This window comes from Arachis duranensis, chromosome 9 (genome assembly GCF_000817695.3).
Source record: "Arachis duranensis cultivar V14167 chromosome 9, aradu.V14167.gnm2.J7QH, whole genome shotgun sequence".
Taxonomy (NCBI): domain Eukaryota; kingdom Viridiplantae; phylum Streptophyta; class Magnoliopsida; order Fabales; family Fabaceae; genus Arachis; species Arachis duranensis.
Window position 1 is genome coordinate 30,509,011 of NC_029780.3, and position 13,548 is coordinate 30,522,558.

Sequence of the window (13,548 nt, forward strand, 5' to 3'; positions counted from 1 at the left end):
TGCGGTCTCAGCTGACACGTCACGTAAGCCACCACGTTCTGGTGTTGCATCAACACGCAACCCAAACCCTTCAGAGAAGCATCACAGTATACTTTGAACAGTTCATGCGGTTTCGAAAAGATCAAAACAGTTGCCAAAGTTAACTTTTCCTTCAAAGTTTGAAAACTCTCTTCACACTTGGACGTCTAAACAAAAGGCGCTTCTTTTCTTGTCAACTTCGTCATTGGTAGTTCAATCCTGAAAAATCCTTCAATGATTCTCCGGTAATATCTGGCCAAGCCCAAAAAGCTCCTAACTTCTGTCACAGTCGTCGATCTTTCCCATTCCATCACCACTTCTACCTTAGAGGGATCCACCGCAATGTCTCCCTTGCTCACCATGTGACCTAGGAATTTCACTTCCTTCTTCCAAAACTCGCACTTCAACAACTTAGCATACAATTTTTGTTCCTTTAGGATTTACAGCACAATCCTCAGGTGCTCCTTGGTGCACGAAATCACAATCACACTTTTGTAATTCCGCACAACTAACCAGCAAGTGCACTGGGTCGTCTTTGTCGGCTTGAAGTAATCTATGGTTATCTTATAAAACTTAGTCAGGAGATTAATAATGAAAAGAGTTTTGTTTGTAAAAAGTAAAAGAACATGAAATGAATAATACTTGTTATGCAGTAATGGAGAACAGGTTGAGGTTTTGGAGATGCTCTGTCTTCTGAATCTCTGCTTTCCTACTGTTGTTTTCTTCACGCACGCAAGGCTCCTTCTATGGCAAGCTGTATGTTGGTGGATCACCGTTGTCAATGGCTACCATTTGTCCTCTCAGTAAAAATGGTCCAACTACGGGTTCCGTAGGGCTAATCATCTGTCGGTTCTCACTCGTGTTGGAATAGGATCCATTGATCCTTTTGCACACTGTCACTGCGCCCAACATTTGTGAGTTTGAAGCTCGTCACAGTCACCCCTTCCCAGATCCTACTCGGAATACCACAGACAAGGTTTAGACTTTCCAAATTTCAAGAGTGCTGCCAATTGATTCTAGCTTATACCACGAAGACTCTGGTTTCACGGATTTGAACACTCTGTTGTCAGGAGAGGCAATCAAACGTGTGAACCAGAAACCTAAGAGATACACACTCAATATAAGGTAGAACAGAAGTTGTTGTCATGCACGCGTTCATAAGTTGAGAATGGTGATGAGTGTCACGGATCATCACATTCATCATGTAGAAGTGCGAATGAATATCTTAGAATAGAAACAAGCGTGATTGAATAGAAAATAGAAATAATTGCATTAATCCATCGAGACATAGCAGAGCTCCTCACCCCCAACCATGTAGTTTAGAGACTCATGCCGTAGAAGATACAAACTCAGATGTAAAATGTCATGAGGTACAAAATGAATCTCTAAAAGTAATTTTTATACTACACTAGTAACCTAGGTTTACATAAAATGGGTAAACTAAGATAGATAGTGCAGAAATTCACTTCCAGGGCCCACTTGGTGTGTGTCTGGGCTGAGCATTGAAGCTTTCACGTGCATAGACTATTCCTGGCATTAAATGCCAGCTTTGGTGCCAGTTTAGGCATTTAACTCTAACTTTTATGCCAATTCTGGCGTTTAACGCCAGAAAAGGGTAAAAAATTGGCGTTTAAATGCCAGTTTGCGCTATCAAATCTCGGGCAAAGTATAAACTATTATAAATTTTTGGAAATCCCAAGATGTCTACTTTCCAATGCAATTGAGAGTGCACCAATTGGGCTTCTGTAGCTCCAGAAAATCCATTTGCGTGCAGGAGGGTCAGAATCCAACAACATCTGCAGTCCTTTTTAAGTCTCTGAATCAGATTTTTGCTTAGGTCCGTCAATTTCAGCCAGAAAATACCTGAAATCATAGAAAAACACACAAACTCATAGTAAAGTCCAGAAAAGTGTTTTTTTCATAAAAACTAATAAAAATATATTAAAAAGTAACTAAAGCATACTAAAAACTACATGAAAATACCACCAAAAAGCGTATAAAATATTCGCTCATCACAAAACCAAACTTAAACTGTTGCTTGTCCTCAAGAAACTAGATAAATAAAATAGGATAAAAAGAGGATTAAGTTGCAATAGAATCCCAGTGTTTTAAGTGAATCTCAAATTCTAATCAGATGAGCGGGACTAGTAGCTTTTTGCTTCTGAATAGTTTTGGCATCTCACTTTATCCTTTGAAGTTCAGAATGATTAGCATCCATAGGAACTCAGAATTCAGATAGTGTTATTGATCCTCTTAGTTTAATATGTTGATTCTTGAACATAGCTACTTTATGAGTCTTGGCTGTGACCCTAAGCATCTTATTTTCCAGTAATACTACAGGATACATAAATGTTACAGACACATAATTGGGTGAACCTTTCAGATTGTGACTCAGCTTTGCTAGAGGCCCCAGTTAGAGGTGCCCAGAGTTCTTAGGCACACTCTTTTGCATTGGATCACGACTTTAACCACTTAGTCTCAAGCGTTTCACTTGGACCTTCATGACACAAGCACATGGTTAGGGACAGCTTGATTTAGCTGCTTAGACCAGGATTTTATTCCTTTGGGCCCTCCTATCCATTAATGCTCAAAGCCTTGGATCCTTTTTACCCTTGCCTTTTGGTTTAAAGGGCTATTGACTTTTTCTGCTTGCTTTTTCTTTATTTTTCATTTTTTTTGCAAGCTTTGTATTTTTCACTGCTTTTTCTTGCTTCAAGAATTAATTTTATGATTTTTTAGATTATCAATAACATTTCTCTTTCTTTTCATCATTCTTTCAAGAGCCAACAATTTTAACAATCATAAACTTCACTATAAAAAATATGCACTGTTCAAGCATTCATTCAGAAGACAAAAATTGTTGCCACCACAAATAAATAATTTGAATTCTTCTCTTAAAAACTCGAAATAATTGCATCTTTACTAAAAAAATTTACTATTTTATTCATGTTTAATGATGATGAGAAAAATAAATTATAGCTTACTTGGAGATAAAAATAAAAATAAAAATAAAGACCCTAATTACTAATATTCATGTAATTCTTAAAATAGGTTTCTAATAAAAGTTATTATAGATTTAAGATTAGGACTCAACAACCTTTATTTTGGGAGATAGGTGCTCCTTCAATCTGTGGGGTGTCTGGTCCCTCAAGGGAGAGATTCTGGCACTTCAGCTCCTGTAGCTCACACCCTTGGTTTTCTTGTTCCTTAAGCAGTTTGCAAAGCATGCTGTTTTAATTTTGCTGCTCTTCTTTAAATTGATCCATAGCTTCTTGCAGCTTGGTGACAGATGCTTCTAGGCGGGCCCAGTAGTCAATTTGAGGGATTTCTGGGAGGAACTCCTTCGCCCTCCTCTTGATGGAGTTGTCATGTACTTGTTGTCTCTCCATTGACTTTTTAGTGATTGGATGCTCGACTGAGCTGAACTCATCCACTCCCATCTTTATCCCATCATCTTTACATAGTAGAGAGATTAAGCTTGGGTAAGACAATTTGGCTTCAGTGGAGTTCTTATTTGCGATTGTGTAAATCTCACAAGAAATCAGATGATGAATCTCCACTTCGTTTCCCAGCATAATGCAATGAATCATCACTGCTCTTTTGACAGTGACCTCAGAACGGTTGCTAGTGGGCAGTATAGAATGCCCAATGAAGTCCAACCAGCCCCTAGCGACTGGTTTGAGATCTCCTCTCTTGAGTTAGTTTGGGACACCTTTTGAGTTGGTTATCCACTTAGTTCCAGGGAGGCATATGTCCTCTAGAACATGGTCCAAACGCTTATCTACTCTCACCATTCTCCTATTAAAGGATTCGAGATCATCTTATAGTTGAGGTAGTTTGAAGACCTCTCTTATTTTGTTAAGGTGGAAGTAAATAGTTGTCCCTCTGACCATAGTTTGAAAGGTATGTGATGAGCGGATAATTTATACGCTTTTTGGCATTGTTTTTAGGTAGTTTCTAGTAGGATCTAGCTACTTTTAGGGATGTTTTCATTAGTTTTTATGCAAAATTCACATTTCTGGACTTTACTATGAGTTTGTGTATTTTTCTGTGATTTCAGGTATTTTCTGGCTGAAATTGGGGGACCTGAGCAAAAATCTGATTCAGGCTGAAAAAGGACTGTTGATGCTGTTGGATTCTGACCTCCCTGCACTCGAAATAGATTTTTTGGAGCTACAGAACTCCAAATGGCGCGCTCTTAACGGCTTTGGAAAGTAGACATACAGAGCTTTCCAGCAATATATAATAGTCCATACTTTGTTCGAGCTTAGATGACGCAAACTGGCGTTCAACGCCAGTTCCATGCTGCATTCTAGTAAAACGCCAGAAACACGTCACAAACCAGAGTTAAACGACAAAAACACGTTACAACTTGGCGTTTAACTCCAAAAGAAGCCTCTGCACGTGAAAAGTTCAAGCTCAGCCCAAGCACACACCAAAGTGGGCCCCGGAAGTGAATTTCTGCATTTAGACTTATTTCTGTAAACCCTAGTAACTAGTCTAGTATAAATAGGACATTTTACTATTGTATGAGACATCTGGGATTTTACATCTTTGATCATATTTGGGGGCTGGCCATTCGGCCATGCCTGGACCATCGCTTATGTATTTTCAACAGTGGAGTTTCTACACACCATAGATTAAGGGTGTGGAGCTCTGCTGTACCTCGAGTTTCAATGCAATTACTACTATTTTCTATTCAATTTAGCTTATTCTTGTTCTAAGATATTCGTTGCACTTCAACATTATGAATGTGATGATCCGTGACACTCATCATCATCCGTCCTTATGAACGCGTGACTGACAACCACTTCCGTTCTACCTTAGATCGAGCGTGTATCTCTTGGGTTCCTTAACCAGAATCTTCGTGGTATAAGCTAGAACCCTTTGGCGGCCATTCTTGAGAATCCAGAAAGTCTAAACCTTGTCTGTGGTATTCCGAGTAGGATTCAAGGATTGAATGACTGTGACGAGCTTCAAACTCGCGATTGTTGGGCGTAGTGACAGACGCAAAAGAATCAATGGATTCTATTCCGATATGATCGAGAACCGACAGATGATTAGCCGTGCTGTGACAGAGCATTTGGACCATTTTCACTGAGAGGATTGGAAGTAGCCATTGACAACAGTGACGCCCTACATACAGCTTGCCATGGAAAGGAGTATGAAGGATTGAAGGAAGGTAGGAGGAAAGCAGAGATTCAACAGGAACAAAGCATTTCCATATACTTATCTGAAATTCCTACCAATGATTTACATAAGTATCTTTATCTTTATTTTATGCTTTATTTATTATTATTTTCGAAAACCATTATAACCATTTGAATCCGCCTAACTGAGATTTACAAGATGACCATAGCTTGCTTCATACCAACAATCTCCGTGGGATCGACCCTTATTCACGTAAGGTTTATTACTTGGACGACTGATGGTGTTTTTGCGGAAAACGAATTTTCCAACACACAAATCCAACCGGCAAGTATACCGGGTCGCATCAAGTAGTAATAACTCAAAAGAGTGAGGTCGATCCCACAGGGATTGATGGATCAAGCAACTTTAGTGGGTGATTAGTTTAGTCAAGCTAACATTGGAGGGATATTGGATGAAATGTAGCCAACAGAATTGTAAATGACAGAAAATTTAAAGTTGCAGAAAGTAAAATTGCATAAAACTTAAAGTGCAAGAAAGTAAAATAGCTGAAACTTAAATTGCACGAAAAATAAATTACATTAAATGTAAAGGGGATTGGGTGCAGGAAATTTAAAATTCAACAAGAAAATGTAAAGAGCAATCAAGCAGAGAAGTAAAAGATGAAACAAAAGTGCAGCAGATTTAAACAGAAATGGAAAATTGCTTGAAGAAGCAACACAGAATGTAATTAAGCTCAATTGTGAAATTTAAAGAGACAAATGAAGATCTCAGGGAATCAAAGAGACTAGAAAACAAGTCTAGATCTCAATCCCTTCCTTGATCCAACAACAAACAAGATGCAGGAAAATTAAAGATGAAAGCAATGAAGAAAACTTTGACTCAAATCACAATTCACTTGAAAGTTTGCAGAAGAAGAACAAGAGAGGTTGCAGATGGAGACTGAAAACAGAATTTCTTCCAATCTCCACCCAAGATTCAAAACAGAAAATGAAAACTAAGAGAGAGAGCTCTCAAATCCTAATACTCCCCCCTAATGGAGCAAGCCTTCTCTTCCGAGCTCTAATTGATGCCTTTATATAGGCTTTACAAAATAAAAAATGAAAATGAAATTAAAACAAATTACAAAAATGAAAATCCTAATTTAATTGATCCATGTGCCTTTGAGTGATGATGTGGGCTTTGCTTGCTTTGGATTTGAGGAGAAATGGGTTTGGTTGGCTTTGATTCAATTTGGTGAGGAATTGAATTAAATTGAATTAAATTGAATTTTGGCCCATATGTTGCTCCCAGGAGGCTGCCCTGCCCTTGTGGAGGGCAGGGCAGAAAATGATACGTCTGGCCCATGGTGCGTGTGTATGGTGCGAGTTGGTGCTGCAGGATGCTGCCCTGCCCTTGTGGAGGGCAGGGCAGAGTTTTTTTTGGTGCGCCAGAATGATGCCCGTACGTGCGTGCTGATGCTGCCGAAGCTTCCTTGGTGCGCCAATCTGGTGCTGGCCGTGCACCACAAAATGCTGCCCTGCCCTCGCAGAGGGCAGGGCAGTGTTTCCAAAAGTGAAGTTCCAAGTTCGAAACTTGGTGGATGCACACGCTACTTCTTTTCCTTGGTTTTCTTGGCACCAAAGTAAGGCCTAGTTTTTTGCTTCCTCATGGTGCCGTGTTCGATTCTTGTGGCAAGCAATTGGGGGAGCAATTTTCCTTGGTTCTTCATGAAGAGAAACACGACATTGCCATGCTCTCCAAGAGGGCAGAGCAGAAAAATGAGCGCTACTTGCTTTGGGGTGAGGCTCCAGCTTCGAACCTTGGTGGAAGCACATTGGTTTATTTTCGCTTATTTTTGGCCCTTAAAGATGCCTTCTGTTTCTGCCTCAATTTTACGCCAAATATGAATTGCTATATATTGTTGGAAAGCTCTAAATGTCAGCTTTCCAACGCAACTGAAAGCACATCAATTGGACGTCTGTAGCTCAAGTTATAGCCCTTTGAAGGAGGCATGGTCATGCTGTGAGCGGCCAGATTTTAACTTAGCGAAAATTTGCTCCAACCTCACTTTTTTTATCATGATTCTGCCCTGCCCTTGGCAAGAGCAGGGCAGTGTGCGTGCTGGTTGTTTCCTTCTTTAATTTGGTCATGGGCCACCCTTTTAAAAGCGTGGCCTAAGGCTCCAAAGTGTGCCCCAACTTCAAAGTGTGCCCCAAAGCTCTTTTTTCCTCCTTTTTTGTGCTTCTTTGCTTCTTTTTCTTCTTATTTCCTACAAGTTTTATAAAATTAAAAGATCAAGGAAATATACCACTTAAGTATAAAAGCATTCAATACTTAAGCACAAATCATCAATTTCTTGTATGAAAAAGCATAGAAAAATAGGTATATGATGACATGTCATCAACGACCCAGTGCACTTGCTGGTTAGTTATGCGAAGTTGTGAAGAATGTGAGTGAACCATAGTAGTGTGCACCAAGTCTTTGGAGCCATTACTAAGAATTGTTCGAGTTATAAAAAGTGTAAATCACAATTTTGCCTATCAAGTTTTTGGCGCCGTTGCCGGAGATTGTTCGAGTTTGGACAACTGACGGTTCATCTTGTTGCTCAAATAAGGTAATTTTCTTCTTATTTTGTTTTCAAAAAGTTTTCAAAAATCTTTCAAAATTTTCTTCTTTTTCGTTTTTCCACAATTAATTTTTGAAAAATACAAAAAAATTATAAAACCAAAAAAATCAAAAAATATTTTTGTGTTTCTTATTTGAGTCTAGAGTCAATTTTCAAGTTTGGTATCTTGCATATTTTTCTTTTCTTGAAAATTTTCAAAAATAAGTCTTGATGTTCATCTTGATCTTCAAACTGTTCTTGGTGTTCATCTTGACATTTATAGTGTTCTTGCATGCATCATGTGTTTTGATTCATAATTTTCATGTTGTGAGTTATTTTTATGTTTTTCTCTCTCATCATTAAAAATTAAAAAATATATATCTTTTCCTTATTTCTCTCATAAATTTCAAAAATTTGAGTTGACTTAGTCAAAAATTTTTAAAACTTAGCTATTTCTTATAAGTCAAGTCAAATTTTTTATTTTAAAAATCCTATCTTTTCAAAATCTTTTTCAAAATCAAATCTTTTTCATTTTTATTTTATGATTTTCGAAAAGTTGAAAACATTTTTCAAAATCTTTTCTTATCTTTATTTCAAAATTTTCGAAAACTTTACTAATAATTAATGTGATTGATTCAAAAATTTGAAATTTGTTACTTTCTTGTTAAGAAAGGTTCAATCTTTAAATTTTAGAATCATATCTTTTAATTTCTTGTTAGTCAAGTAATCAATTTTAAATTTTTAAAAAGATCAAATCTTTTCCAAAAATATCCTTTTCAATCATATCTTTTCAAAATATCTTTCTCAAATCATATCTTTTTCAAAATTGATTTCAAAAATCTTGTCTAACTTCTTATCTTTTCAAAATTGATTTTCAAATCTTTTTCAACTAACTAATTGACTTTTTGTTTGTTTCTTATCTTTTTCAAAACCACCTAACTACTTTTCTCTCTCTAATTTTCAAAAACTCCTCTCTCTTTTTCAAAATTCTTTTAATTAACTAATTATTTCAAATTTTAATTTTTATTTTATTCCTTTTCTTAATTTTCGAATTTTAACTTTAATATTTTTCTTTTATTTTAGCTAAATTTTCAAAAATTCTTCCGTCTCATCTCTTTCTATTTATTTATTCATTTACTAACACTTCTCTTCATCTCAAGATTCGAACCCCCTCTTCCTCTCTGAGTTCGAATTTTTCTCTTTTCCTTCTTCTATTCTTTTCTTCTTCTACTAACATAAGGGAACCTCTCTACTGTGGTAAAGAGGATCCTTATTATTATTTTTTGTTCCCTTCTTTTTCATATGAGCAGGAGCAAGGACAAGGACATTCTTGTTGAAGCAGATCCTGAACCTGAAAGCCTGAAAGGACCCTAAAGAGGAAGCTAAGGGAAGCTAAAGCACAAGCCTATGGAGAGGACTTGACAGAAATTTTCAAAAAGGAAGAGGAGATGGCAGCCAAAAATAATAACGCAAAGAGGATGCTTGGTGATTATACTACACCTACTTCCAAATTTGATGGAAGAAGCATCTCAATCCCTGCCATTGGAGCAAACAATTTTTAGCTGAAACCTCAACTAGTTGCTCTAATGCAACAGAACTGCAAGTTCCATGGACTTCCATCAGAAGATCCCTACCAGTTTTTAACCGAGTTATTGCAGATCTGTGAGACTGTTAAGACTAATGGAGTAGATCCTGAAGTCTACAGGCTCATGCTTTTCCCTTTTGCTGTAAGAGACAGAGCTAGAACATGGTTGGACTCACGACCTAAAGATAGCCTAGACTCTTGGGATAAGCTGGTCATTGCCTTCTTGGCTAAGTTCTTTCCTCCTCAAAAGCTGAGCAAGCTTAGAGTGAATGTTCAGACCTTCAAACAAAAAGATGGTGAATCCCTCTATGAAGCTTGGGAAAGATACAAGCAGATGACCAAAAGGTGTCCTTCTGACATACTTTCAGAGTGGACTATTTTAGATATATTCTATTATGGTCTATCTGAGTTCTCTAAGATGTCACTAGACCATTCTGCAGGTGGATCCATTCACCTAAAGAAAATGCCTGCAGAAGCTCAAGAACTCATTGACATGGTTGCAAATAACCAATTCATGTACACTTCTGAGAGAAATTCTGTGAGTAATGGGATGCCTCAGAGGAAGGGAGTTCTTGAAATTGATGTTCTGAATGCCATATTGGCTCAGAACAAAATGTTGACTCAGCAAGTCAACATGGTTTCTCAAAGTCTGAATGGATGGCAAAATGCGTCCAACAGTACTAAAGAGGCATCTTCTGAAGAAGAAGCCTATGATCCTGAGAACCCTGCAATGGCAGAGGTAAATTACATGGGTGAACCCTATGGGAACACCTATAATTCTTCATGGAGAAATCATCCAAACTTCTCATGGAAGGATCAACAAAAGCCCCAACAAGGCTTTAATAATGGTGGAAGAAACAGGCTTAGTAATAACAAGCCTTTTCCATCATCTTCTCAGCAACAGACAGAGCATTCTGAGCATAGCTCTTCTAGCTTAGCAAATATAGTCTCTGATCTATCTAAAGCCACTTTAAGTTTCATGAGTGAGACAAGGTCATCCATCAGAAATCTGGAGGCACAAGTGGGCCAGCTAAGTAAGAAAATCACTGAAACTCCTCTAGTACTCTCCCAAGCAATACTGAAGAGAATCCAAAAAGAGAGTGCAAGACCATTGACATAATCAAAATGGCCGAACCTAGAGAGGAAGGGAAGGACATGAATCCCAATGAGAAAGACCTCATGGGAAGTCTCCCAGACAAGAAGGAGTTCCCTATTGAGGACCTAAAGGAATCTGAGGCTCATATAGAGACCATAGAGATCCCTTTAAACCTCCTTCTGTCATTCATGAGCTCTGAAAACTATTCTTCCTATGAAGAGGATGAATATGTAACTGGAGAGCAAGTTGCTCAATATCTAGGAGCTATCATGAAGCTGAATGCCAAATTGTTTGGTAATGAGCTTGGGAAGATGCACCTCCCTTGCTCATTAGTGAACTAGATACATGGGTTCAGCAAACTTTACCTCAAAAGAAACAAGATCCTGGTAAATTCTTAATACCCTGTACCATAGGCACTATGACCTTTAAGAAGGCTCTGTGTGACCTAGGGTCAGGCATAAATCTTATGGCACTCTCTGTAATGGAAAAACTAGGGATCTTTGAGGTACATGCTGCCACATTCTCATTAGAGATGGCAGACAAGTCAATAAGAAAAGCTTATGGATTGGTAGAGGACGTGTTAGTGAAGGTTAAAGGCCTTTACATCCCTGCTGATTTCATAATCTTAGACACTAGGAAGGATAAAGATGAATCCATCATCCTTGCAAGACCCTTCCTAGCCATAGCAGGAGCTGTGATTGATGTTGACAGAGGAGAGCTAGTCCTTCAATTGAATAGGGACTACCTGGTATTTAAAGCTCAAGGATCTTCCTCTGCAACCATAGAGAGGAAGCATGAAAAGTTTCTCTCAATACAGAGTCAAACAGAGCCCCCACAATCAAACTCTAAGTTTGGTGTTGGGAGGCCACAACCAAACTCTAAGTTTGGTGTTGAACCCCCACATTCAAATTCTAAGTTTGGTGTTGGGAGGTCCCAACAATGCTCTGATGATTTGTGAGGCTCCATGAGAGCTCACTGTCAAGTTATTGACATTAAAGAAGCGCTTATTGGGAGGCAACCCAATTTTTTTATTTATCTATATTTTTATTGTTCTTTTATGTTTTATTAGGTTCATGATTATGTGGAGTCACAAAACAATTACTAAAATTAAAAACAAAATAAAAAATAGCAGAAGAAATAGCACACCCTGGAGGAAGAGCTTACTGGCGTTTAAACGCCAGTAAGGAGCATTTGGATGGCGTTCAACACCAGAACAAAGCATGAATCTGGCATTAAATGCCAGAAACAAGCAGCAGTATGGTGTTTAAACGCCAGGATTACACCCTGAGGAGAGCTGGCGTTAAACGCCAGAAACAAGCATGGAACTGGCGTTTAACGCCAGAAACATGCTGCAGATTGGCATTGAATGCCCAAAACAAGCATAAAGCTGGCGTTTAACGCCAGAAACAAGCTTCAGTCTGGCGTTAAACGCCAGGATTGTAGGCAGAGGGCATTTTACACGCCTAATTGGTGCAGGGATGATTTATCCTTGACACCTCAGGATTTGTGGACCCCACAGGATCATCTCAGGATCTGTGGACCCCACAGGATCCCTACCTACCTCAACTCACCTTCTCTCTTCTTCACACAATCCAATAACACTCTTCCCCAGAAACCCTTCACCAATCACCTCAATCTCTCTTCCCCATCACCTCTTCGCCACTCACATCCATCCACTCTTCCCTATAAACCCCACCTACCTTCAAATTCAAAATCACTTTTCCCACCCAAACCCACCCTAATGACCGAACCTACTACCCTCTCCCTCCACTATATAAACCCCTCTATCCTTCTTCATTTTCACACATCATAACCCTCTCTTCTCCCCCTTGGCCGAATACACACCCGTCTCCCTTTCCTTCATATTTTCTTCTTTTTCTTCCATTCTTTCTTTTCTTTGCTCGAGGGTGAGCAACATTCTAAGTTTAGTGTGGTAAAAGCATAGCTTTTTTATTTTTCCATAACCATCTATGGCACCTAAGGCCGGAGAAACCTCTAGAAAGAGGAAAGGGAAGACAAAAGCTTCCACTTTCGAGTCATGGGAGTTGGAGAAATTCATCTCAAAGGTCCATCAAGACCACTTCCATGAAGTTGTGGCCAAGAAGAAGGTGATCCCTGAGGTCCCTTGTATCCGGAGATCCGACATGAGATCCAAAGAAAATAATTTGAAATGCTTAGTAATGACTTCCATCAACAAGTCGAAATCTTAATGGTTCAAGAGTTCTATGCCAATGCATAGATCACTAAGAACCATGATCAAAGTATGAACCCGAATCCAAAGAATTATCTTACAATGGTTCGGGGGAAATGCTTAGATTTTAGTCCGAAAAATGTAAGGTTGGCATTCAACTTGCCTATGATGCAAGAAGATGCACGCCCCTACACTAGAAGGGTCAACTTTGATCAAAGGTTGGACCAAGTCCTCATGGACATATGTGTGGAAGGAGCTCAATGGAAAAGAGACTCTAAAAGCAAGCCGGTTCAATTGAGAAGACTGGACCTTAAGACTGTGGCTAGAGGATGGTTGGAATTCATCCAACGCTCTATCATCCCCACTAGCAACCGATCTGAAGTAACTGTGGATCGAGCCATCATGATCCATAGCATCATGAGTCCTCAAGTCTTTGTAACTTTTAAATTACTTTTTATATAATAATCTTTATATTTATTTAAAAAAATCATTTGTTTATTTTATATTAACATATTTAAAATTTATATATTATATTAATAATAACTTACGTAGTTATAATTTGGTAATCACATTGTGTACTTTAGATATTCTTTTCTTATAAAAAAATACTTATTTTTCTTCTAAATTTATGTTGTTGAAAGAAAAACTTTTATAAAAATATCTTATATCTTGTATTCTATAAAGGTATTGCGTCTTTCAAATAATTAATAATTTATCATTTATTTTTAAATTTTTAAAAAAATTTGAAAGAATTAATTTTAATTAATAAAATATGTGATATTTTTAACTAAACACGCTATAAATTATTGGTACTTTATAATTTTATAATGCACTATTGATATTGTTATATTTTTTTATGTAACTACATATTAAAAATAAAATTGTGAAAAAAATTTATAATTATATATATATATAGATATATA

At 37.8% G+C, this 13,548-nt stretch overlaps 1 non-coding gene across 1 annotated transcript; it reads right to left on the reverse strand.

Moving 5' to 3' along the window:
* Positions 1–9,594: 9,594 nt before the first annotated feature.
* On the reverse strand, positions 9,595–9,698 carry LOC127741820 (small nucleolar RNA R71). Its single transcript, XR_008003025.1, has one exon. It is a non-coding gene; the product is annotated as a small nucleolar RNA R71 (small nucleolar RNA).
* Positions 9,699–13,548: the final 3,850 nt, after the last annotated feature.